Source organism: Cynara cardunculus, assembly GCF_001531365.2.
Source record: "Cynara cardunculus var. scolymus isolate 2C chromosome LG 17, CcrdV1, whole genome shotgun sequence".
In the NCBI taxonomy this organism is placed as follows: domain Eukaryota; kingdom Viridiplantae; phylum Streptophyta; class Magnoliopsida; order Asterales; family Asteraceae; genus Cynara; species Cynara cardunculus.
The window spans coordinates 19,245,548-19,273,352 of record NC_037544.1 but is presented as its reverse complement, the minus strand read 5'-3'; positions in this window follow the sequence as shown (position 1 = coordinate 19,273,352).

Genomic DNA, 27,805 nt, shown 5'->3' with positions numbered 1-27,805 from the left:
GTAAAATCGATACTACTTTGTTCATTAAAAGGTATAGAAGTGAGATGCTTCGAGTCCAGATTTATGTGGACAACATTATTTTTGGATCAACAAACCAGAGGCACTGTGATAAGTTCTCTGCTTTGATGAAAAGCGAGTTTGAAATGAGCATGATGGGAGAATTAACATTCTTCCTTGGCTTGCAAGTAAAACAGAGAGAGGATGATATTTTTATTAGCCAAGCTAAGTATGTCTCTGACATATTAAAGAAATATCAACTCCACAACTCTTCGATAATGAGATCACCAATTGCAACAAGAACTATGCTTGGCACAGATCCATCTGGAAAATCGGTGGATGCTAAGACTTACCATGGAATGATTGGATCACTGTTGTATCTCACGACTAGTCGACCAAACATCATGTTTGCTACGTATCTCTGTGTTAGATATCAAGCAAACCCTAGGGAATCTCACCTATCAGCTGTGAAAAGAATCTTCAGATACCTAAAAGGAACTCAATTTATGGGTCTCTAGTATCCAAAGTATTCTAGATTTGATATTATTGCATATATAAATTCTGATCACGCAGGATGCAAACTTGATCGAAAGAGTACATTAGGGAGTTGTCAATTACTAGGAGACAAGCTTATAAGCTGGACTTCAAAGATGCAGAACTGCGTATCTACTCCACTGCAGAAGCAGAGTATGTAGCTGCAGTCAGCTGTTGTTCCCAAGTAATCTGGATGAAAACTCAACTGAAAGACTATGGCGTTGAGTTTGAGAAGATTCCAATTCTATGTGATTCAGAAAGTGCCGCGATCACAGCAAATCCTGTGCAACATTCTAAAACAAAGCACATCGACGTACGCTACCATTTTCATCAAAGACCATGTAGAGAAAGATACGATTGAAATGTTTTTTGTAAGTACAGATCATCAGCTTGCTAACATTTTTACAAAGGCTCTTGATGAAAAGAGATTCAACTTTTTGGTTAGCTAGTTGGGTATGCTAAATCTTCACTAACAAAGCCAGAGCCTCTGTATGTACTATTCAGAGCCTCTACATCCCTCCTGAGCATACTTCTGTTTTTTTAGTTTTGATCCATGAGACAGAGCCTCTGCATAGTACATGCAGAGCCTCTTGCTCAAGTCTAAATAGTGTTGTAATACAGAGTCTCTATATAGTACATACAGAGCCTCTGTACCTTGTTCATCATTCTTGTGCATTACTTATCATTTATGATCCAAACATAGTTTAAGGGGGAGAAAATCAAGCACAGCTAAAGTCGAGGGGGAGCATTAGATCATGCATCATACAAAGCCTCTATATGTACTATACAGAGCCTATGTCTCAAAAACCTTCATGATTATAGGACAGAGCCTCTGTATGTACTATACAGAGCTTCTGCCTCTAAACATAACAAGTTTGTTAGATAAAGGACATGTATAGTCCAACCATGAGTCTCTGTATGAGATCCTAAGGTATGTTATCTTTCACTTAAGTACTACTCTGGTTTCTTTCTCAAATTATTTTAAACAATCTAAGCATAGTAACTCTGTAATCAAATACAGAGCTTCTGTCTCATGGTTGTTGTTCAAACCAGAGTATGAACGCTCGTCAAATTTTTCTTAAGGTTTTATAATATATTATTTTAAAAGGAAGGCGTACAGTTCTTATTTGTTAATATTTTATTAAACTGTCACCTACAAAAGCGTCACCGTCTGTCACTTTAAATTTTCAAATAAGGGAGGCGCCATTTGCAGCCTGGCAGGCCACGTGGCATCTCCCCACAGGTGGTTGAAAAACCTCTTTAGTTTTCTGATGCTTGGGGGCGCGTATCACTCAAGTGCTTTAATTTATTTTCTATTTAAACAATTTTATTTCTCCCAAAATTTCTTTTACGTCTTCAAAAGATTTTCAAGATTACTCATCGTCTTCAAGCTCTCAAACTCTCAATTGCCATTGACGATCTTCACAAGCTTTCTGCAACTGTAATCTGTGGTGGAATCGTCTAAAGATCTTTCTCCAAGTAAGTTCATCAAACCCTCCTTTCAATTTCTTAAAGAATCAAGAACTGATTCTTTCTAAACCCTAGTTTGCCAACACCCTCCATCAAACCTGCAACTATGTCTTCATCCGATTCAGGAAACTCTCAAACTCACACCACAAGCCTCAAAACAATGGAAGAAACCAGCCAAAATGTGGTTCCACTTCCACTAAAACCAAACAATCATGCCCTTCATCTCACTCTAGACAATTTTGACCCAAAAGTTCACCCTATCATTGACAATCTTCAACACCATTTCTTGAACCCTGCACTTACAAACTCCGACAATCTTGTCCCTGAGCGTTTCATACAGGAGTTTTGGCATTCGTAACTGAATCCCAACGAGGGATTGTTGGAGATTTCTACGTACCCTCTTCTAAGGAGTACATCACTGTCAGGATTTCAAGGTCCATGTTTTCACGTGTTCTACAGATCCCAACCAAGACGGATCTTGGGTTGAATGAATATGCCCCTCTCCCATCTGGGGATGAACTGGTAACTTTCTTGAAGTTCTTGGGGTACAACAAGGGGATTCAATACTCTTCTCAATATCGACGACAGTACCTGCCACCAATGTGGAACACAATGTTCACATTGGTGAATCGCTCCTTGACAGGGAAGATTGGAAGTCTCGACATGTGTTCTAGCAATATTCTTTAAATCATGTATGGGATTTTCTTTGACCTCTTGTTGGACTACTCATTGATCCTATACACGGAGTTCAAGGCTGCTGTGGCGATGAAGTGCCAGGATATGGCAAAAGGAAAGGACTTGCCAGCACTCCTGTTTCCTCGTTTTTTGGGTCATCTTCTAAGACCCATCATTGACGAAAACGATATTGATGTAGCAAATCTGCCTGTGCACAAGGTGAATGTGCTTACGCACTACAAACATTTGTCAACAAAGAAGGATATGGTACAAAGAGGCCTATCATGATGAAACTGTTAGCATATATGAAGACGAGGGAGGTGAGGCAAGCATACAGACGTGTACGTGAGGCACTAGAACCAGTGCCTCGAACCCCGACATGCATAGGGTCCAACCAAGAGGATGACAAAGCAGAAGAGGCACAAAGGCCTCAGGCACAGGAGGAGGAAGTGAGACAGGAGAAGGAGAGAGAGAAAAAGAGAAAGAGGGCAGAGGCAAGGAAGAAGATAGTTGAAAACGAGAGGATGAGGAAGGAAGAAGAGGAGAGGGAAGAAAGAGAAAAACTAGAAGACATTGCTCATTTGGAAGACCAAGAGGAGAGAGCAGAAAGAGCAAGACAAGAAGAAATTGCTCGATTAAAGGAAGAAGAGAGAATCAGATAAGAGAAGGCCAACTGAAACTTGGAGCTCTTCTCGAGCTCTGAAGAAGAAGATGACCAAGAGCATCATGATGATGTTGCTGGGTCAAATGAAGCAAGTGAAGGGGACGACACCGTTGATGATGATGTGGGCGTCACGGCTGAATTTGAAGAGAACGAAGAGGATGAGAAGGAAGGAGGAGAAGTAGCTGCTCTGCCTCAGGGCGAGCCAGAGCAGCCTAGGACTGTGAATTGGCACATCTATTTCCCTAGCCCAATTGCCAGTGCTACCACATCATTTGACTCTAGTGGTCGAGACACAGAGATCATTGAACAAGAGTTGCACACCTCGATCCCTAACCTGCCAAGCCAACCAGAGGTCGCATCTGCCTCTGGTCAAATTAGCCAAAGGGAAGCCACATCTCGGGGATCACCATCTCAAAAGGTTGAAACCTTTGAAAAGATAAGTGATATGTCTCCCCATATCATGCCATTCTCTCAACCAGAGGAATTTGTTTCCTCTGCACTAGTCGTTTCCCTACCTTATTCAGAGCAAGGTTTACGTGCACAAGACTTGGAGATTCTCGACCAATCTTCTAGTCCACTCATGGAGGGTCCTCTGGCTGGCTCTGAACCTGCCTTGGAACCCTTCACAATGGAACAGCAGTAATGCCCTCTCCCCCAAGAAAGACACAAGGATCTGCTGGATATTCTTCCTCGACCAACATCCCACAAGTTGAGACAGAAGGTGTCCAAGGACTCACTCTGGTCCATGTGTTGAGTAGAGGTTACCCCTACAGCATATGTCACAAGAGACGAGTTCCAGTCCTTTGCCACCTCTGTGATGTGCTCCTTAGATGAGCTAAAACTCAACATCGCCCATGCAGAGCCATCTCCTTCTGCATCTGCTTTGGATGAAGTTCGATCATCCTTAGCAGTATTGAGGGCTGAGTCTATGATGAATGCCTCTCGACTTGATTGATTACAAGAATTGACAGCCAACAATGCAGAGACCTTGCAAAGGGTCCTTGCAAGCATTCATAGGGATGGAGCTTCTACTTCATCTCAAGATGCACAGGCACTCATTCCTCTGAATGTCCCCGTTGATTATGTCACCCAGTCTGCCATGAATGCTCTGGATGATCGACTCCTCCAAAAAGTGGCCAACTTCACGTCTGATTCAACAGCAAGGCCAAGGAGGCAGTAGCAAAAATACACCGTTCCTTGGCAGCCTTCAACTACCGTACCGACAAGGAAATCCTTAAAGCCACGGAGGCAGCATAGGAGATCATTAAACGTTTTGAGGCAAAGATCAAGGCCATGCCATCAGCAGACGAACAGAGGCCAAAAAGGAGGATGGAGCCACCAATTACATGTGTAGAGGCCTCGAAGAAGAGGATGTTTGACGACGATGAGGACGCAGACATGTCTGGCCGTCAAAGTCATCAAGAGGGGGAGAACCAGCCAACAGCCGCTCCAAGTACCATTCCAAGGGCTTCCCCCTCTGCCTCTGCTCCACGCCAACAAGTGCCAGCATCATCAAGGCAGAGATCACAAGATGCGCCAACACATGCAGAGGCGATAAGGAAAGGGAAGATGCCCGCGACATCCATGGCAGAGCCAGAAGGGCAACAGAAAGATGAAGAAGATGTCATTCAACTCTTATCTGTCTATATCTCTTCATCTGAATCAGAGCCCCTTTCATCCTCCATAGAATTCAACATGGAGACTGCTGCTCCATCTACAAGGAGGCGTGAAGAAGAAGAAGTGGTGGCAGTCAAACTAGCCGACCCAGAGCTAACGGCTATTCCAGTTGCTGTCCTACTTGAAGGAGTAACAATTGTTGCACCACCACCACAAAGAAACACCCACAGAGCCAAGGTCCCTGCTCAAGGGACCAGAGTAGTCACACCTGCTATGAGGCAGAGGGTTCCCATCAAACCAAGCAGGCCAGATGCAGGCACAAGCAGCAGGCCTTAGAGCTTCAAACGACCCTCTGATCGAACAGATCAGGGATAGTATGGATGCAATGATGAGGCCCACACCCCATAACAAGCCAATCAAGGACAAGGCAGATAGCGAAGACCTCTACCAGTTCCGCTACAACCTGTGGGATGAAACACCAGTTATCAAGATCAACCTCCATCCAACGGCTCAAGAGAACATTAGACAGAGGTTCTTACCACGATATACACAGCCTGTCTCAGCAGTCCATTCAGTCGATGGCATCAAACAAGTCCTTGACATCAAGAAACGAACCTTCACGCACAATCAAATCATCTTCCATGAATATATGGTTGAGAGGTCTCGTGGACAGACTAGCACTTTCACAGATTGTGATCTCATAAATCTGAATCCATGGGACCTTCTGTCTCTATACTACTTCACGGATCATAAGAAGGACAAGGGGATAAAATATGCTCTGGCCAACTCAGCAATCAGATAGACAATGACGAACCTTCTAGACTTCAGATGCAACTTTGACTTCTAATTGGCTATAGACCTGGGAATAGATCAACTGAGTGTTATTGTGCCAAATGAAGATCTGCAAGGCATCAACAACATTCCCTCATGGACCGTGCTGGTGGAACCAGAAGTAGGGGTGGTCTTTCAAAACGAACAAGGAAAGAAAATCTTCTTTCGAGAAGACCAGCGCTTAAAATACTCAAACTCCACTCTGCGCTACATCAGAGATCATCTACTCAGAAGTAGAGATAACACCACTAGAACAAAGGAAAGGGCAAAGATAATTCTAAGGTCAATCAATAACTTGTTGGAGTTTCGAGAGCTTCTTAGGAGGTTCTATAAGCTTCAACACATCTTGGCCTTTCTCTTGTAAGCATTTTTTTTCCTATTTTTTCAAGCAATGTAATTTCTTTTTTTTTCGTATTGTAATTTGTAGATAGAAAATGTAACACAGAGGTTTCTTTCAAACTCTGGCGTCAACTAGACTTGTGTTTTTCAACTCTAGTAAGAGTCTGTCTTAGTTACACTTAGGGGGAGATTGTTAGACCCCATCTTGTGAAAGTGTAAGTAAGAAGCCTCTTACTCTAGTCCATAGGACTTAGTCTTTAGAAGCAGTCTGGACTAAGAGCTCTCATGCAGAAGAAGTGAAGACCCAGAGCTCTTACTCAAAGAGTTAAGGATCTTACATACAGAGCCCGCGCTCAATCTCCGTGCATGATCAAGCCTTATGCGCCAAAAAGCTTAAGCGCTTGATGCAAAGCTACACTCCAGACACAGAGCCTCTACATATACAGAGCCTCTGCATAGTACATGCAGAGCTTCTGCATAGTACATGCAGAGCCTCTGTATAGTACATGCAGAGCCTCTGGTCTCCTAACTCCATGGAACATACGTTTAGTCCAGACATTCTCGCAAGTATCACACAAAATCAAGGCGGCTTGACTTGGTCCACTCCACTCTTCAAGGGTAGTCAACGATAAGGATGCAGACTCAGCGACTTAGAGTTTCAAGCCATAATTATAGCATAGTTTGTTTGACTTAGATGTATATAAGGAGGCTTCCTCCTCAGGTCCAAATTACCTGAGAGTGCCGACTTATATTATAGCAAATTTCTTGAGAGAATACGTTTAGATTGAGAATTCTTATTTTCATCTAATAAAAGCATCCGACTTATTCAAAGTCTTTTACTGTTCTTATTTCTATTGAATATTTTGTTTTATCAAATTCAGTACACTATTCGTACTTCATTCATATTCTTTATTAACTGTGTTTTCTGAGAATTAAGAGTATCTGGGTTCCAACAATCCTCTCTCTTATTGATTTGATGATAATTCTCTTTACCTTTCGAAGTATTATGTTTCTGTCTTTTCAGTTCCAGCGATCATCACTGAATCTGTTCAGTGTTCGCTGAAACACGCATTGTAATCCTACAGCGACAACAATACTTCAAGAAGACAAAACTCACACCCAAGAACCTTCAGTGAATGTCAAAGACTGAAACTGAAGATTAGTGACTGGCGCGTTCGTGATCTGAAGCGGTATTCAGTGATTACAACCTGGTCAACATATGTGTGAAGACTGCACAAGCCTCAGTGAATGCTGAAGAAACCTCCAACGTTATTCCAGCATTTAGCGTTCAAATGAAGCTTGCCATTCATGATTGTTTTTGTCTTGTCCTTTCTCACACAAAGGACAAACCCATACCCTTTCAAGAGTATAGTACTTCACGGAGCCGACTAGTCGACTCTAGTGCCCACCAACTTCATGAAAAGATGTATTCTCATGAATAGACAATAGTATTATTCACTGTTGCAAAGGACAAGCTTTTCTTTTAAAGCCTGACACATGTTCTAACCCTTCTGATTTACATTTAAAGCAATGGGTATAAATAGTTGAGTGCTCTCCTCATGCACTATATTTATCTACAACACACAAAAGAACACATACGCTTATCTTTAAGCAAGTTAGAATTTATCTCAAAATTGTAAAGTTCTTACCCAGGAAGAACATCTTTCCGTCTTCATCTTTTCGGCAAATTTCTTATATTTGCTAAGTATATTTGTGTGTAATCTTAGATTGTTTTAGATAGGTTATCTTTACCTTTTCTATTTTCGCAAACAATCTATAAAAAACCTGTATTGATCCTTCTATGTCAATATATATTTTTAAATACGAAAGTTTTCTGTGTTTGTATTCATCCTCCCCTTCTATAAACTGTTCCTCTAAACTCTTGTAGACCCGGCTGGGACCAACAAGTGATATCAGAGTAATGTTTTGTTCTCGTCTTGTTTATTTGTTTATCTGCATTTTATTATCTCTTTTTTCTCTAGATAATTTACTTCCTTACAAATGACTTTACAAAACACAAACACAAACTTTCACGATAATGGCTCTCTTGCCAAACCTCCCCGATTTATAAGAGACAACTTCAGTCTCTAGAAAAATTGAATGTCTCTTTTCTTGGAGGGTGTGGATTCTGAGATCCCACACTATATAGAGAATGGACCTTATGTTCCATTATGCTATATCTTCGGTTTTTCCTGAAACATCTACGACTACCGCAATTCCTTAACGGCAAATTCTTAAGCTCCATCATCAATGGAGTGATGAAGACAAGAAGAAAGTGGATATAGATACTCGAGCGAGATATATAATAGCCATGTCTCTTCCTGAGGAGGTCTATCATTCTGTTATGAAGCTTAAAACCTTGAAATTCATGTGGGACACTATTTGTTTTCAATATGAAGGTACTTCCCAAGTACAAGAATCGAGGATGATTAATCTAGTACTGCAATACAAAAGCTTTCTATGTGGAAAGAATGAAACATTGCCTGAAGTACATCAAAGATTTAATTGTCTTCTTATCGATTTGAGGACTGTTGGCAGGGAATATTAATTCTGAAAACTTGACGAAGTTTCTGGAATATTTGCCAGAATCTTGGGATACATATTCTATGTGTCTCAAAATGTCCAACGATATGTCCTCCCTCTCTCTAAGTTCTCTCTTTGAGATACTACTTAATCATGAGCAGTCTCATCAATTGAAGAGGAATCTCATCAAAGATTCTAGAGAAATGTAAAGCTCTCCATTAGCTTTGATCTCTGAAGATTCTTTAGCTGATCTCCCATATTCTACTATTCTTCTTGCTTCTTCTGTTTCTTTAACGGAGTTAGATCCCACTAACTCAGAGGATTTGTCAAAGTCTGATCTTGCAGACTTTGATGAGTCACTGGCTCTTCTAACCAAGTCATTTAGAAGATTTGCCAGAAAAAGTAACTTTCGCAGATCTCCTTCGCTGACTATCAATGATAAGCCGAAGTTAGATCCTATTGACAAGGTTTCAGCGATCTGCTACAATTGTCAATGCAAAGGTCACTTTGCGAGTGAATGCAGGTTAAAGAAGACTGTAACGTGTTAGAACCCATAATCCTTAAGTGTAAAAGTAATGAAGAACAATAAGTGATGAAGAACCAGAAGACCGATGAAGACATTAAGGCATAATTGACCAAGTCTGGAGAACAACCAGAGGGTCGATGAATCGACCAAAGATGCGATGGGAAGAGCATCTTCATCACCCCTCTGGTCAATAACACTTAAGAGTTTTCTTCAGCAGTTCAACCAGAGGCATGCGATGAAGAAATGAAGATAAGGTTGAATTAACATCCCATGAAAGACAGCTAGAGATAACACTTAAACAGTTGGATTTCAAGTTTATCTTGGTTTACAGTTTATTCATTCTTAGATAAACATTATCTTTCCTAGAAGATTGGCTAGATAGTTTTACTAGATAGTTATCTTCTTATCACTAGTATAAATAGGTGATTAGGCCTATTGTAAACAATGCCGCTTTTACGCATTCATAATATTGAATAAAGTGAAATCATTGGCACTCAAGATTGTTCTTAGAATGTTCATACATTGTTCTTGAGTGTTCATTATTTTTGTTCATTAAAACACTATAATTTGGTTATTCTTAACTTGATTATTAGTGTTATTGAGAGATCTAGGATCAACAATTGGTATCAGAGCCAATTGATTGCTTTTCCAATCAAACGATCATTCAAAATCTCTCAATTCACGTTTTTCACAAAATATCTTCACCAAGAACGTAAATTTTCTCTCTTCTAAAAATTTCCAATGGCCAACTGGAATTCTGCATATAGTGTTGGTTCCCTCACCAAGCCTCCAACTCTTCAACGAGAATAGTACCCACAATGGAGAATAAGGACGGTAAACTTCTTGGAAGGAATGGACAAAAACCTCCTGCGATCTGTAATGGATGGTCCTTACGGTCCACAGACTCTTGTCCCAAGAGTTCCAGGAACAAATACCACAGTAGAAATTCCTGCATATTACATGCCCAAGGATGAGAAAAACTAGGATGAAGACGATATTGAGCGTGTGGAAACTGACAAGAAGGCCAAGCGACTAATCATTATGGCCATTCCCAATGAAATTTTTCAATCCCTTGATGCATGCTCCACAGCAAAGGAATTGTGGGATGAACTTGCGAGCCAATTGGAAGGAGGAGTTAAAACAAAGAAGAATCTCTCAACGAATACACCAACTTCAAAGCTCTTCCAGATGAACCAATACAGAAGACTTACGATCATTTCAACACATTGATTAATCAATGTCGTCGAAATGATATAGCCAGAACGAATGAAGAAAACAATGTTTTGTTCCTAAAAAGTCTTGGCGATGAATGGACTCAGCTGTCAATGTCCCTTCAAGCTAATCAGGATCTAGACAGCTGGTCACTTCATGATGTATATGGAACGCTTGCAGCACAAGAGAATGACATAATAAAGAAGAAAGTATCCATTGGTGGACTTCTGGCTCTTACTACTGATGAAAAGGAAGTATCAAGGACCCCCACCATAGATCACAAGAAGAAAGGAAATAAAGCAACGGTGGTAAAATTGAAATCTGAAGACGAGTCATCTGAATTAGATGATGATATCAAAGCCTTTGCTAAGTCTCTGGTCTTGATTACAAGACAGTTCCAAAAGAAGTTCATCAAGAGACCCCATGAACGAAGAGACTTCAAGAAGGAGAAGTACCAGCCATACTATGAGAAGAAACCATCGAAATTCTATCAGAGGGAAGATAGAAGAGAAGAAAGAGAAGAGAGAGAGAGAGGACAGAAGGGAGCACAAGAAAGAAGACAAAAACTGAAAGAAAAATGACCTTCACTGCTTCAGATGCAGAAAAATTGGTCATTTTTCAATAGAGTGCAGAGGACGATTGATAAAGGATGCCGATTATTACAAGAATAAGTACAAGTACAATCGAACAGAGCGAAGCCTGATGGCTGAGAAAGAAAATTGGGTATCCGACGAAGAAGATAAATCACTCATCTGTCTGATGGCCACATCCATTACAGAACCCTACCCCGAATCTGATGATCAGGTATGTGAGTCTACTTCCAATGAAACCAACTCTGCTCCATCTGAGCTAGAGTTAACGGTAATAAAACTTTCAGAGGATTTCCTTAGATTGAAAGAAAAATTAAATTTTGAAAAATTTGAAAGACTAAAAGCAGAAAAAGAAGCAAGTTTCTACAAAAGAGAGACTGATCTTCTAACCGAAGAAAAAGCCGAACTTGCTAAGGAAAAGACTCGCATCACCACTCTTAAGAAATCAGAGAAAGAAAAACTTCTGGAACAAAACAAATGAATATCTAAGGACTTAGAAAAGAAAACTAAGGCCCTAAAAGAATCCGAGGAAGAGAGACTAAACTTAGTTGCTCTTAAAGATTTCTTTCAAAAGGAAAGGGAGATTCTTCACCAGAAGCTTCAAACCAATGAACTTCTGATGAAGAAGTACAAAGATGCCCAAGATGTTTATGAAAAGTTAAACGGTCAAACGGACACTCAAGGGATTGGATTCAATGAATTGGACTCCATCAAACCAAAGAAATCCACCCTTGAATCTACTTTCAAACTTGGATGCATTCAAAAAACCCGACTTCTTCCCAAAACCAAAAGCAAATTTTAAAAGAGTTAAAGTCGATGGAAAAACAGTCGTCTTAAGACAAGATTTTGAAAACGTGGTGTACGAGAGCAGTACACGTAGGAATTCTGATGAAAGGATTGACACCTCCAAATCAGAGACCGATGGAAACCCTATGGTAAAACTAGAATCTCTGGGTGTCAATTTCACTTCATCAGCAAGTATTGTTGATGAAAAGGAGAATCCTAATGAGGAACCATCTGCTGATGAGTCAATGAACCATTCGAGTAAAACCGAAAGTTCATCCAAGTCAGAATCGATGGAACCTCAAAAAGATCACTCTGAAGCATCCTCTGAACCCACACCTCCCACGAACATCCATGCTAACTTTGATTTTGAGAAATCAACAAGAGACTTTCTTGATTCCGAATATGAAGAAGAGATAATCAGTGAATCACCAAAGATCATTGAGAATAAGAAGCCTCAAAACTCCAAACCCCCAATGTAAACAGGTATTCCTCCAACGATGAAATCTTCAGACAAAGGAAATGGAAAACTGAGCAATATCAAAACTGCTAACGATAACTCACAAGGCCCTAGTACATCTTCTAAGTTCATTAAGTTTACTCGTGAGCAAAAACAGAAGTGGCCTACCTCTGAGAACATTAACCATCACTTTTCCTCTCATACAGATGAAGAAAAGCAGCCCTTCCTCAGGAGGAAAGAAGTAAGGACCAAGACCACAAATAAAAAATCGACACTAGATAGGAAGTTTGTAAAAACAACCGATGCTAGGACAGAATCTTCACTCCCTGCATTTACTTCTTTCTTTTCTGCGAATAAAAAGAACGTTAGACATTCATGCCCAAAATATAATATTTGTCAATGTTTAACCCTTTTACAAGACCTGAGGAATCACATGTTGACCCATCACTGCATATTCTCCCAACACGTTTATCGCTACAAAGTTAAAACCAATGAAAATGTGAAAAAGCCCAAATCCAAGGGCAAGGAAAATACTAATAAACCCAAGCCTTCAAAGGCTAAGGGTGATGAAAAGAGAGTGGTATCTCCTACTAACAAACGTGGACCCATTAAAAAATGGGTACCTAAAACCCCTTAATTTGTCTTGCAGGACCAGCATGTGCAACCATGGTACATGGATTCAGGTTGCTCCAGGCACATGACTAGTGATAAAAGTCAGTTGTCCTTCAACAAAAAATCTATAGGCTCTGTGACTTTTGGAGACAACAGCAAGGGTACAATCAAGGGATATGGCACTCTCATCAAAGGAAACATCTCCATCAGCAAAGTGGCTTATGTTGAAGGTTTAAAGCACAACCTACTATGCATAAGCCAGTTCTGCGACAAGGGTCTTGAAGTCAAGTTTCGCAAAGGTTTCTGCATCATCAAAACAACGCCCGGTAAAACAATCATTAAGGAAAAAAGAGAAGGAAATCTCTATCTTCTAGATTTTGAATCCTCTACGGAACAAGACACCCTCTGTCTTGTGTCACATAAGATTAATGAAAATTGGCTATGGCATCAAAGGTTCTTGCATCTCAACTTTGATGCACTACGAAAACTAGCCACACATAAGCTGGTCAAGGGAATTCCGGATCTTAAATTTGAAAAAGATCATCTATGCTCGGCGTGTGAGATGGGAAAGCAAAGACGGGCCTCACATAAAACCAAGTCAGAAACCTCCTGCACCAAGACCTTGGACATGGTACATATAGATCTTTGTGGGCCAATATCAACTCAAAGTCTCTCTGGAAAGAAGTACATGTTGGTACTGGTTGATGAATACTCCAGATACACCTGGGTTGAATTTGTAAAGAAGAAATCTGATGTTCCTGACCTACTCATTAGAGTGATGAAAAGGCTCCAAGTTCTTCTACAACGAAAACTAATAAAGGTCAGAAGCGACAATGGAACTGAATTCAAAAATGCCAGAATCGATGAATACCTCATCAGTGAAGGCATTACACAAAACTTCTCAGCAGCTAGAACTCCACAACAAAATGGAGTGGTGGAACGAAGGAACAGAATCCTCGTTGAAGCAGCAAGGACCATGCTTGCTACATCGGAGTTACCCATTACATTCTGGGCTGAAGCTATTTCCACTGCCTGCTTCACCCAGAACCGATCTATCATCAATAAGAGGCACCAGAAGACACCCTATGAGCTCATCAACCAAAGAAGACCAAATGTCAAATATTTTCATATCTTTGGATGCAAATGCTTTATACTCAACGATAGGGAATATCTTGGCACGTTCGACAAGAAAGCTGATGAAAGGATCTTTCTGGGCTATTCTCAAACTGCCAAGGCCTACATAATCTACATCAAAAGGACAAGAATTGTCATCGAAAGCATCAATGTGTCCTTTGATGATTCCACACCAATGACTTCTGAACACAACAGTTCAGAAATCAGACTTCAAAGAAGAGCATCTGATTCATGACTTGGCAGACCCAATGAATCAGAGTTAGCTCAACTACTTGAAGACATCTTCGACGAAGAAGTAATATCTGGACATGCACCAACTACTAAATCCACTTCCAGAACTGATGAAGAACATGAAGTCTCCAATGCTAAAGGTACATCTCTTACTGAAACTCATGTTACTTCACCTTCTACTTCTTCTGTGTCTTTAGATCCAGATCAAGAACCAGAATCCAACTCTGGAGATGATCTCTTCAAGGGGGAGCAAGCAGTTCCATCAGTCGATGAAGAACTGCATCCTATTGCTCCAGAACCCCAGTCAAGCACCAAGTGGACGAAAGACCACCCATATCACCAAATCATTGGTGACCCCACATCTGGTGTCAAGACGAGATCTGCCACTGCCAATGAATGCCTCTTCGCCAACTATCTGAGCATGATAGAACCAAAGAAAATTTCATAAGCCCTACAAGACCCAAACTGGATAGACGCGATGCAAGAAGAGTTACTCCAGTTTGAAAGAAACAAAGTATGGTCCCTTATGCCTCTACCCAAAGGGAAGATGGCCATAGGAACCAAATGGGTCTTCCGAAACAAGAAGGACGAAGATGGCATAGTCATAAAGAACAAAGCCAGGCTTGTTGCCATGGGCTACTGCCAGGAAGAAGGATTGACTACGATGAGACATTTGTGCGCATCGCAAGACTTTAGGCCATCCGGATATTCCGAGCCTATGCAGCTCACAATGGCTTCAAAGTTTATCAAATGGATGTCAAGTCTGCCTTCCTAAATGGCAAACTTCAAGAAGAAGTATACGTGCAGCAGCCTCCTGGGTTTGAAGATCCAAAACATCTAGATTATGTCTACTTTCTAGACAAAGCTCTCTATGGGCTGAAGCAAGCACCCAGGTACAATCGATACAACCCTCTTTCTCAAAAAGCACAAAGGTGACATATTACTTGTTCAAATATATGTGGACGACATCATATTTGGTTCTACAAATGCAAACATTGCAAAAAGTTCTCAGAGTTGATGAAAAGCAAATTCGAGATGAGCATGATGGGAGAACTTAGTTTCTTCCTTGGTCTTCAAATAAAACAAACTTCAGAAGGGATTTTCATCAATCAGTCCAAGTATGTGACTGACCTTCTGAAGAAATATTCTCTCTCAAATTCATCATCGATGAGAACTCCTATGGCTACAGGAGCCAAGTTATTTGTTGATCCATCAGGCAAACCTGTGGATGCTCCTGTATCTAACTGCTAGAGACCAGATATTATGTTTGCTACATGTCTTTGTGCAAGATATCAATCAAATCCTAAAGAATCTYATCWYTMTRCAGTCAAGAGGATCTTTAGATACCTCAAGGGAACTCCTTCATTGGGTCTCTGGTATCCAAAGAACTCTGGCTTTGATCTAATAGCCTACATAGATGCAGATCATGCAGGTTGCAAGCTTGATTGAAAGAGCACGTCTGGAAGTTGTCAACTCTTAGGGGACAAGCTGGTAAGTTGGACATCCAGAAAACAAAACTGTGTCTCAACCTCTACAGCAGAAGTAGAATATGTTGCTGCTGCTAGTTGTTGTTCACAAGTTCTCTGGATGAGGACTCAGCTTAAGGACTATGGATTCCAATATGACAAAAGTCCTATCCTCTGTGACTCCAAGAGTGCTATAGCAATCTTTGCAAACCCTGTGCAGCATTCCAAGACTAAGCACATCGATGTAAGGTACCATTTTCTAAAAGACAATGTTGAAAAAGGTAATATAGAAATGTACTTTGTTCCCACTGTGATTCAACTTGTTGACATTTTCACAAAAGCTCTTGATGAGAAAAGATTTTTATTCCTAGTCAGCAAGATGGGTATGCTGAATCTCACTACTTAGAGGCAATCATAAGTTTGAAACATGAGATTCTCAATATCTCATAGATCAGCTTAAGGACTATGGTTGTAAAGACCAGAGCCTCTGGCTATTTAGAAACACTTGTTCAAATTTTGGCTAAAAGTTTTTCATCGCCTTTGGAACCAGAGACCTCTGGTCCAAAAGCAAATACTTGGTATTTCTCACCAAGTATTCCCTTCACAACTAGAGCCTCTGGTTGTATAAACCAGAGCCTCTAGATTCCAATCTTAATGAGACCAGAGCCCCTTTGGTTTCAAACATGGATTTCATTGGTCACTCATGCATGATATCACGTTATTTTCCATCACCCTTTGGAACCAGAGACCTCTGGTCCAAAGCAACTTATTAGCTTTTATTTACCAAGTATTACCTTCGCAACCAGAGCCTCTGGTTCCATAGACCAGAGCCTCTGGATTCTCATTCTTTGAGACTTGAGCTTCTGGCTCATTAGACTAAAGCATCTGATTTCCAAGTCCTTTGCAACCAAAGAACTCTGGTTTCCAAATAAAACTTGGCTTGCAATCTTGTCCTATCATTCATCTCTAATAGCATATCCAAGACAACCAGAGTATCTGGTTCTAAAGACCAGAGCCTCTGGATTCATACTCTTTGGAACCAGAGCCCCTCTGGACCTAAAGAACCCCTCTTTTTCTCACTCACATGCACTTAACCATATTTTCATACTTCTTTTTATCGCCTTTGCAACTAGAGCCTCTGGTTCTAAAGACCAGAGCCTCTGGATTCAAATCCTTTGAAACAAGAACCCTCTGGTCTCAAAGGCCCATCCAATCTACACACATTTAAAGGCACTTAACCAAAATAACATACTTGTTTGCATCGTCTTTGTAACAAGAGCCTCTGGTTCTAAAGACTAGAGCCTCAGGATTTGTTGTCTTTAGAACCAGAGCCCTTTGGTCTCAAAGACCCACTCTTTTTCATGTCCACTCTCACACTTAGCCTCATTTCATACCATTCTTTCATCATCTATCACAACCAGAACCTTTGGTTCTAAAGACCAGAGCCTCTGGATTCATTGTCTTTGGAACCAGAGCTCTCTGGTCTCAAAGACCCATTAATATGCATATCCATTTGCATACTTAGACATATTTCATACAACCTTTCATCTTCATTCACAACCAGAGCCTCTGGTTGTATAGACCAGAGCCTCTTGTCACCTCATTCATCATTATTATTATTATTAGGGGGAGTTTCTAAAACTCAAAACTTATCTACATGCATCATTTGAGGGGGAGCTATTCATTCATCATGAATCTTCATTACATAAATATGCACTTTCATTACCAGAGCCTCTGGTCTTACTATCCAGCGCCTCTAGACACTTAAATGCTAAATAATACACCAAGTGTTTTGCACCAGAGCCCCTATGGTTCTACATAATGGATTGCCCATGCTTATATAGAGCCTCTGGTTTATCATCCAAGGCCCATTTATCATACAATCCAACATTTCATCGATGAATTCATTCATCTTTGTTCAACCAAAAACCTCTGGTTCCCCATCAAAAAGGTTATGTTCAACCAGAGCTCCTCTGGTTCGTGACAATTTTTCTTAAAAACCCATATTTAATTGCAAATTTTTTTTAAGATTATACACAATTGCAGCTTTTGTGACTAAAAACTATACAACTTGGGTTTTTAGAAGACAAAAACTTCGTAATTAGTATTAATCTTACAATTAGATGGAATTTTAAATATAAATTGTTTTTGAATTAATATTTAACGAGATATTATTTGGAATAATTTCTTATTCCAAATAATACATACGTCATCCCCCCACGCGCCTGACACCATATATAGCCTGTTCCCCATGAACCGTTTAAAATTACCCTTCCCTATTCCCGCCTTGACACGTGTCCTCCAACATTAATGACACGTACAATCAAGATGGCTCACGATACCCAAATCAACTCACCTTTTGCCAAACGCCTTCCCATTTCATGATTATTTAAATTTAATAATCAGAAAAACGTTTCACGTTCTCCTCCCCCCCGCCCACCTATAAATACCCTTCTTCTACCTCCATTCATCCCTTACGCTTTAAAAAACCTGCAACTAGACTTTGACGCACAAACAGACCTGCAACTGCATCCGCAATGGCTTCCTCCGCACCACACGAGTCTAACGACAACGACAACGACAGCCGTGTTCAATCCACCGGCGCCTACAGCCGTACCATAGTGTTCTTACCAATGAAGCCCAACAATCATGCCATCGAACTAAGAACCAACCTATTCGACGACAGGTTTGATGTAATGATCGAGCTCTTCCATAACTGCATTCTTCTACCAGCCTTCACTCTAACCGACAATGGCGTACCTCTAAAGTACGTCCAACAATACTGGCAAACTTACGAGTTTGACTCTGACAGCCGTGGAATAATGGGGGACATCGACGCCCCAAATGACATCATTTTCTCACTCAAGATCTCTCGGGCAAAACTATCTCGGGTTTTGAGCATTCCCACCCGCCGGGAGCTCGGCATTGACCAATATGCTGACCAACCCACGACCTCAGACATCATCCGTTTCATCCAAATGCTAGGTTACAATCGTGACCTACGCAACGCCTCCGACTTCAAGAGGCAACTTTTTCTGCCAATGTGGAATATGTTATTTTCCATATTGAACAGGGCCCTCACCTGCAAGCTAGGGTCGATGGATCAAGGCAACATCAACATAATGACGATTATGTACGGACTCTTCTTCAACATCTCTCTTGACTATGCTTTCCTCATATACAATGAGATCCATTCTGCGGTAGTCAAGAAGTGCAAGCTCCAGGCCACCGGCAAGCCCTTGACTTCACTTCTATTTCCTCATTTCCTATCTCTCTTCATAAGGGATGCGATGAGGAGACATAACCTACCGGCCGAGGAACCATTCACTCCACTCTTCAAGATGCATGGCCATCGTCCCACACTCTCAAAGGATGGCTATACCATCGATAAGCCACTTTCTAGAGCCATGCTCAGTGTCATCCTAGAGACATCTGAGATCCGCCGAACTTATGAACTCTCTCTGTTGTCCCATGCACCAAGGGCAGCTACCCCAGAGCGCATAGAGCCGTCCCCATAATCAAGCGAGGGAGCACATGAGCCATCTTCATCGGATGATGAAGATGATGATGACACTCCTCGTGCATCCCCCGACCCTATACAAATAACTCCCTTTCCCTCTTCCCAAAGGGCAACCACCACCTCTACCCCAACGATCAAGGCCAAAGGGGTATTGAACAAGGACAACCCAATCCAATCCAAACCCAAACCAGCCATCCAGAGACCATTTTTCGGGCCTCTGGAGATGATCAAGCTGAGAAAACACAACTTCCATCGCCCCTCTCCCAACAGAGAGGCGATGCAGATATAAGAGCCACATTGCCTCATGGCTCGACACTACCACCCACACACCCAGAAGCATGTGTTGCTTCTGACATTGTTGAACCCCAAGATCGTTCAGAGCGATCTCCCATTCGTGCACAAAACCCCCCTTTGATACTTGATCTAGCAAAGGGGAAACACACTTACTTCTCTTACCCGGCCTCTGAAGCCGAGGAAGAAGAAGAAGTTGTCGCAACATCAGGAGATAGCTCCTCACTTGAGGGCTATCAAGGACATGATGGAAGTCCTTCACGGTCTATATTTTCATAAGGCAATGAACGCGCCTCTGGAGCAGAGGCTCAACCTGCAACATCCGTTGCTGCAGGGGTTACCCCCGTGGCCGATCTGGTTACAAAGGCTGAGTTCCAAGCCTTTGTTGACTCAGTTCAGCGGTCCTTGGAAGACCTAAAACTCATCATCCAAGGGATTGTTGAAAACCCACCATCCATCGATATCTCCACCCTTCAACAGTCCCTTGCCACCCTTGCAAAACAAACCCGAGACAATATAACCCGTCTCCAGATGCTGCAACAAACAGTCACCCAACACCACAACACCACCTCCTCCCTTGCCACCCAAAGAAACCAACTCCTCATTCACTCTAACGCCACCCTCACGGCCCAGGCAACTGCAACCGATGAGACCCTTGCCTCCATAACCACCCAGATAAACACCATCTTCCAAACCCTTAACGCCCTACCAGCCACCATAATCTCCCAAATCCCTCAACCAACCACACCCTAAACAACTTCATCAATTGATGAAACCCTAGCCTCCCTCACCAACCAAATGACCACCATACAAACCACACTGAACCGACTCCCAGCCACCATACTAGCCAACATACCTCATCCACCACCACCTCCACCTCCCTCCGCAGGCCCATCTTTCGATGAAGCCTTCTCTTCCTTCACTGCAGAGGTGAGAAATCTCATTACCAACCTTCCTATTCCTCCATCCACATCCACCACCACCTTCGTGCCACCACAAGCTTCATCATCAAGCACGGAGTTTGCTACCAGAGCCGACCTCAGGGCTCTATCCAAGGCACTTATCTCCTCTTTCATCGAGCGGCTCAACCTACCAAGGCTCTCTCCTAGAGCCTTGCAGACCAACAAGCGTGCACAGCCTCCCTCCTACAAACCATGGAGGACGAACAAAGAAGAAAGGCTATGAGAGCCTACCTGGCCTCCCTCCGCCTCAAGAAGAAGAGAAGCAGAACTTCATGCTCGACCAGCCGCCCGCAGAAGAGGCCAAGACATGAGGATCCAGACCAAGATGATCATGGTCTTAGTCCTCATGAGGGGGAGAACCCGGCGGCTACAACCCAGGAAGCACCATCCGCTGCACCTTCATCATCCCATAACCAAACACAAAACCCACCATCATCACCAAACCAAGAAACCCAAGCAAGGGAACCAGAGGCTCAGCCCTCTGAAGATGTACATAATGTACATGTTCCCCTTGCCCCTATACCTGAACCCATCGTGTTGAGTTCCTAATCTGATGAAAACCCATCAACCCCACCAACAAAAACCAACCCACCTTTCATTACATCACCAACAAGCCTACCATTAACCCCATCACCAACTCCTCACACCACAGAACCTTTCATCACCCTACCCAATGAACCTGAACAAATACACATCCAACCTTCACCTCAACAACCTCAAGCCCAAACACAACCAGATGAATCTGAACCACCCCAACATGAGCCAACCCAAGAAACCATCCCATCACCATCTGATACACAACCCACAACCCAAACTCAACCCCCAACCAAACAAACTACGGTGCAAGTGGACATTCCCTCTTCATCAAGGTACCCTCCGTAGAGCTTAGTCGACGAGATCATTGAAAATATGGAGTCGCTAAGGAGACGTTCGGAGATGCCACCAAGGGAACCAGTAATGATGGAGAATATCCATCAGTACTTATACCACGATCGCGATGAAGGCTTGACTCTCAATCCTCCAATTCTATCGCCAGAATCCATGGACCTCCTACACCATAGGTTTGTTATACAGACTACTCAACCACCACAGGCTGTCTTCTCAAACGATGGGATACGGATGGTAATGGACAAAAAAATGAGGACTTCACCAATAGAGCTATAAGATATATCGAGTACACGGTGGAGAGAGCCCATGGTCAGGTCAACGTCTTCAACGATAATGACTTGATCAATCTCAATCTCTATGACTTGATCGACCTTTATGCATTCACAGCTCAGCGACAGGATCAAGGAATAAGATTTGGGATGGCAAACAAAGCAATTGTGAAGACAATGGAGACCTTGGTGAAGTATCGAGCCAAAAGTGATTTTCAGATTGCTCTTCATTTGGGCATCGAAAGACTCTCCTGCACTCCACCTGATGAAGACTTCCATGGCCTGCAGGAGACGAGATCTGCTTCTGTCTTGACTCAACCCGAGCTTGGACTTGTCTTCAAGAATGAGTTCGGGGTAAAGAAATTTTTCAGACTAACTGAAGCATTCAAGTATTCAAACGATACACTTGAATGGTTTTAGAAAGTTATAAGAGAGAGACTGGGTAGAACTCATGTGCCAAGGGAAGACGGGAAACAACTCATTCAAGAGATATCAACAGTCCTCAGTTATTGAAGACTGCTATTGCGTTTCTGGGAAATATCTTAAGGTAGATCATGAATAGAGTTTTAAAATTTTTGTCTTAAATTGAAATGTCTTTGCTTCCAGTATTGTAAGAATTCATCATCCAATGAAAATTTGGAATTTGATGCTTTTCTTTAGATTAGTCTCTGTTCTTCAATATTGTTCATAAAATAGTTTATATTTGTTCTTTCATTACTTAGGGGGAGATTATTAGACCCCATAATTCTTAAGTGTAAAAGTAATGAAGAAAAATAAGTGATGAAGAACCAGAACATCGATGAAGACATTAAGGCAGAATTGACCAAGTTTGGAGAACAACCAGAGGGTCGATGAATCGACTAGAGATGCGATGGAAAGAGCATCTTCATCACCCCTCTAGTCAATAACACTTAAGAGTTTTCTTCAGCAGTTCAACCAGAGGCATGCGATGAAGAAATGAAGATAAGGTTGAATTAACATCCCATGAAAGACAGCTGGAGATAACACTTAAACAGTTGGATTTCAAGTTTATCTTGGTTTACAGTTTATTCATTCTTAGATAAACATTATCTTTCCTAGAAGATTGGCTATATAGTTTTACTAGATAGTTATCTTCTTATCACTAGTATAAATAGGTGATTAGGCCTATTGTAAACAACACCGCTTTTACGCATTCATAATATTGAATAAAGTGAAATCATTGGCACTGAAGATTGTTCTTAGAATGTTCATATATTGTTCTTGAGTTTTCATTATTTTTGTTCATTAAAACACTATAATTTGGTTATTCTTAACTTGATTATTAGTGTTATTGAGAGATCTGGGATCAACATAACACCATCTTCAAAAACCTCATCCTCCTTCAGATCCAAAGACGATAAATATCTGAAGCTGAAGGAGAAGTATAAGAAGATGAAGAGTTCTTAGCGAAAGGGCAAAGGTCTTCTCGCTGAAGAACATGACTGGGATGATTCTATAGACGAATCATCCTCAGATGAGGAAGATACGACCTATCTTTACTTAATGTCCAAGGACGTCAAGGAAGAAACTAATACATCAACCTCCAGTGATCCCTCATCATTCTCTCTTGCTCAGATATGTTCCTTGAATGAACCCTCTTTTTCTTCTTCTGTCCCTGATAGCCTATCAACATTAGATACGTTGACGGTTGACCTTTACAATGCCCTAAATGGCAAATCAAAAAGCATAAATGCTTAATCTTGATATTCAAGAATAGTTGAGGATTTGTCATTCTAAGATTAAAGAGCTGACTAAGATCGAAGAAGATCTTAAAGATCAGGTCATCGCAAACTAGACCATCACTATCGAGCGTGAACAGGCTATAGTTGTGCGTGAGCAAGCTATTGCTGAACTCAAGGCTAAGAAGGCTACCATTGAAGAATGGTGCAAAGCCACTGTCAAAGCCTCTGAAATCATCAATGCTCAAATTCCTGCCAATTCATCAAATTCTTGGTGATCCAAGTACAGGTATTCAGACACGACGTGATCTAGGAAATATCTGTCTCTTTGTCAACTTCTTTTCTATAGTTGAACCCAAGAAAATCAATGATGCTATCTCAGACCCTAGTTGGGTCATTGTCATGCAAGAGGAGCTCATTGAGTTTGATAGGAACAAAGTCTGGTACATTGTCCCACGTCTGTCTGACAAAACTATGATAGGCACCAAATCTGTTTATCGCAATAAGTTAGATGAACAAAGTGTGGTAACCCGTAACAAGGCTCGTCTTGTTGCTCAGGGTTATAGACAAAAAGAAGGAATCGATTATGACGAAACCTTCGCACCAGTGGCTAGTCTCGAAGCTATTCGACTCTTCTTAACCTTTGTTGCCCATAAAGACTTTAAAGTCTACCAAATGGATGTAAAGAGTGCTTTCCTTAATGGAAAACTCCAAGAGAAAGTTTATGTTGAACAACCTTTAGGGTTTCTTAACCCTGAGTATACAAATCATGTTTATCGATTGGATAAAGCTATTTACAGGTTAAAATAGGCCCCTCGTGCCTGGTATGACACCCTCTCCTCATTTCTCATCTCTGACAAATTTGTCCATGGAAAGATTGACCAGATCTTATTTCTTAGGAAAGTTAAAGGCTATATCATTCTAGTCAAAAAAATTGTCGATGACATTATATTTGGTTCCACTAATCCCTCTTTGTGTTTTCGATTCGCTGATCGCATGAAGAAAGAATATCAGATGAGTATGATGGGAGAACTAACATATTTTCTACGTCTCCAAATCAAGCAATCAGATAAAGATATCTTTATCAACCAAAGTAAGTATGTCAGAGATATGCTGAAAAAGTTTGATCTATCCAACAACTCATCTATGAAAACTCCGATGGCTCTTCCTCTCTCTCTAAACAAGGATCTAAACGGAAAGACTGTAAACGTTACTGTTTATAAAGGAATGATCGGCTCTCTGTTGTATCTCACATCAAGTCGGCCAGATATCATGTATTCTACTTGTCTTTGTGTACGTTATCAATCTGAACCTAAAGAATCCCATTTGATTGTTGTAAAACGCATATTTAGATACCTGAAGGAAACTCCTAACCTGGGTCTCTGGTACCCTAAGGGTTCAGGTTTTGAGCTAATAGGTTATTCAGATAGCGATTTTGCAGGATGCAAAATTGATAGGAAAAGCACCACTGGAGGCTGTTAGCTTCTAGGTGGAAAGTTGGTAAGATAACATGTAAAAAACAAAATTATGTGTCCACATCAACTGCTGAAGCTGAATATGTTGCCACTGGAAGTTGTTGTGCCCAAGTCCTTTGGATGAAAAACTAGCTCAACAATTATGATCTTCAGTTTTCCAAAATTCCTATCTATTGTAGTAGCATCAGTGATATTGCTATTGCAAACAATCATATTCTTCACTCCAAGACCAAACATGTTGAGATCCATTATCATTTTATCAGAGATCATGTTATGAATGGTAATATTGAACTTCACTTTATTCCAAATGACTACCAACTCGCTAATCTTTTTAAAAAGCCTCTTGATGAGACAAGATTCATTTTGATCAGCGAACTTGGAATGTTAAACGCTGAGGATTAAATTTCTTCAGCTATAAGCATTACTCAGTAAGTGAAATATTCAATGTTTTTATTCTATCACTGAACTCTTGAGTAAATATATCTTCTCTTTCTAAGGTATGTATACTTATTCTCTCTCTCTTTAAAACTTAAAACTATCGCCGAATCTTTTCATCTTCAGTGATCAAAACGTTTTAAAAGATTGTTTCAGTGTTTATTTCATAACAGAACCATTTATGGAAATATATCTCTCTAAGATATATTTTCTTTTTTTAAAACAAAACGATCACTAAAGCTTTTCTATTTTAGTGATCAATGTTTTAAAAGATTTACTTTTCTTCAATGATTCTTCGTATCACTGAACTTTTTCAAAAACTTTTCACATTCTTAAATATGTTGTTTTTGAATTTCTTAAACTTTTTGTTTAAAAGAAAATGGAAAATGAAACGTTTTATGACGTAATTTTTATTTAAACGATACGATTTTTTAGACGTGCGTACCGTTCTGACACACACGACCCCTCAAAAATCCATCCAATCGTGGATGAGAACGTGCTACTTTCTTCATCATTGCACAAGTTTTAAGTCGTATTTTCCTCTCTCCTATTTCCATTTATCTCTCCTCCTACCTATAAATATAAGACTTCTCCTCTCATTTTTGCCTTATGCTTTCAAATACTTTTGTTGAACTTTTGCCTAAAAATCATTTGCAAGCAAGAACTAATGAACTCTCAAACCCTTCAACCTGCTTCTTCTTCTAAGACTCACAGATTGATAACACTTCTTTCTGTTTGATATGTTCTTCTTCTAAGAAACTCATTTTAGGTTATTTAAGATCTTGTTCTCTTACACAACCAACATAAAGATTATTAACACATTCTTTTACTTAGTTATAATTTCAAGTTTCTATACACTTACTCTTCTTGAAAAACCCTAATATTTTCTTTGTGGATTTTTCAAAAGAAGCTTTATTGTTTCAAAACTTAATAGCTCACAAATATATCTTGGATTTCAAGCAGATCTGTTATTTCTAATTCTCTCTTATTTATAACAGCAATGTCTGCCAAGAACGTGAACTTCTCGATTGACGATGTGTCTTTCAAGCCCAACAATCATGTGGCGCTGTTAGACATTCCGACCAACAAATCTTACTACGAGGAAGCTGCTACATTCCTCAAGAACTCTCCTATCTCCTTCTCTATCTCCCATGAACCTGTCATGGTGAAGGAAGTTCATCAGCAGTTCTGGATTACTGCTAAATTAGTTCATGATACTAACAAGACTGGTAACCAGGTGGAGAAAATCTCCTTCACCTTTAACAGGATGATTGTCAGTTTCAGCGTTGCTACACTAAGGACCGCTCTCCGTCTACCAAAGGGTCCATATGCCAGTGATCCTTCCACTGAAGATATCATCTCCTGCTTGGATGATATTGGTTATGCCTGGTCAATAAAGAAGGATTCCAGCGATCTCCTCAAGTCGCTTTCAAAAATTGAAAAGAACCGCATGTTTGCGGTATGGCAGTTTTTGTTTTCCCATTTCATTCAATGTATGGGAGGAAAAACTGGTGGACAAGATCAAGCATCCAGAGTTGCGTTGAATATTGGCGTCTCCATCATTCGCCAAAGGCCAATTAACTTTGCCGACGTGATCTTTGAAGACCTGGTGCTGAAGCTGAACAAACGCTAGAGGGAGAAGGTAGTACCTTACACCAGATTCTTATCAATGGTGGTTGCTAAAATATTTAGCAACAAGTACTCCACTGAAGAAAACCTGCCCATCTACAAGCTTCGATCCAGAATCTAGGATCATAAGCTGAAAGTTGAAGATGTTGCACCCTCCTCCCTTGTGACTATGCCTGCATATACTTCTCCATCTTCTTCAACTATGTTGGTATGTCCTTCTTCCCTTGCTCCGGTGGTCAAGACTAAGGAAAACACTCCAAAGTTCATCCCAACCATCACAACCCTCTCTTCTAAAAGATCATCACAAACCACTCTTGGTTCTCCATCGAGGGCCAAAAAAGCCAAAAAAGGGATAACCACATCTCTAGCTGTTACCTCTCAAAAGGTTCCAGCTATTGAAAACAACCTTAACCCCGAGGCACCTTCAACTTTATCTCTTCCAATCTCTTCAGTGATTTCTACAGTGACTGTCGTACATGTAGCTCCTATCAGCATAGCCACTGCTGAACACGTACTTCCACCATTCTCAGCCATCTTCTCATATCCTCCTTCTTTGGTCTCGACACATGCTCATGACTCATCAGTGATTGTCCTCACTGATGATGAAGCACTCACCACAGGACCTGAGGTTGCTCCTCTTGAAACACCTCAGTCAATGGAAGTATATCCTCTCGAAGGCAACCTGGAGAGAACCAGCATCAATCTTTTAGATGGTGTTGATGAACCCTTAGGTAATCTCCCAACCTACCCTTTCATTTCTTCTCCCAAGCTATCTTATGCTCAACCATCTTTTTCAGGTCCTTGCGATGAAGGAACACCAACCATGGAAGAAGAGTATAACATGGCTGATAACGTGAAGCTGCTACTCCCGACCGTAGAGACTGTATTAATCAAAATGGATGAAGTCCGTAAAGGCATGCCTCTCAGGGATGACATTTCCTTTGAACTTTCAGCTGTCAAAGCTGATGTTAA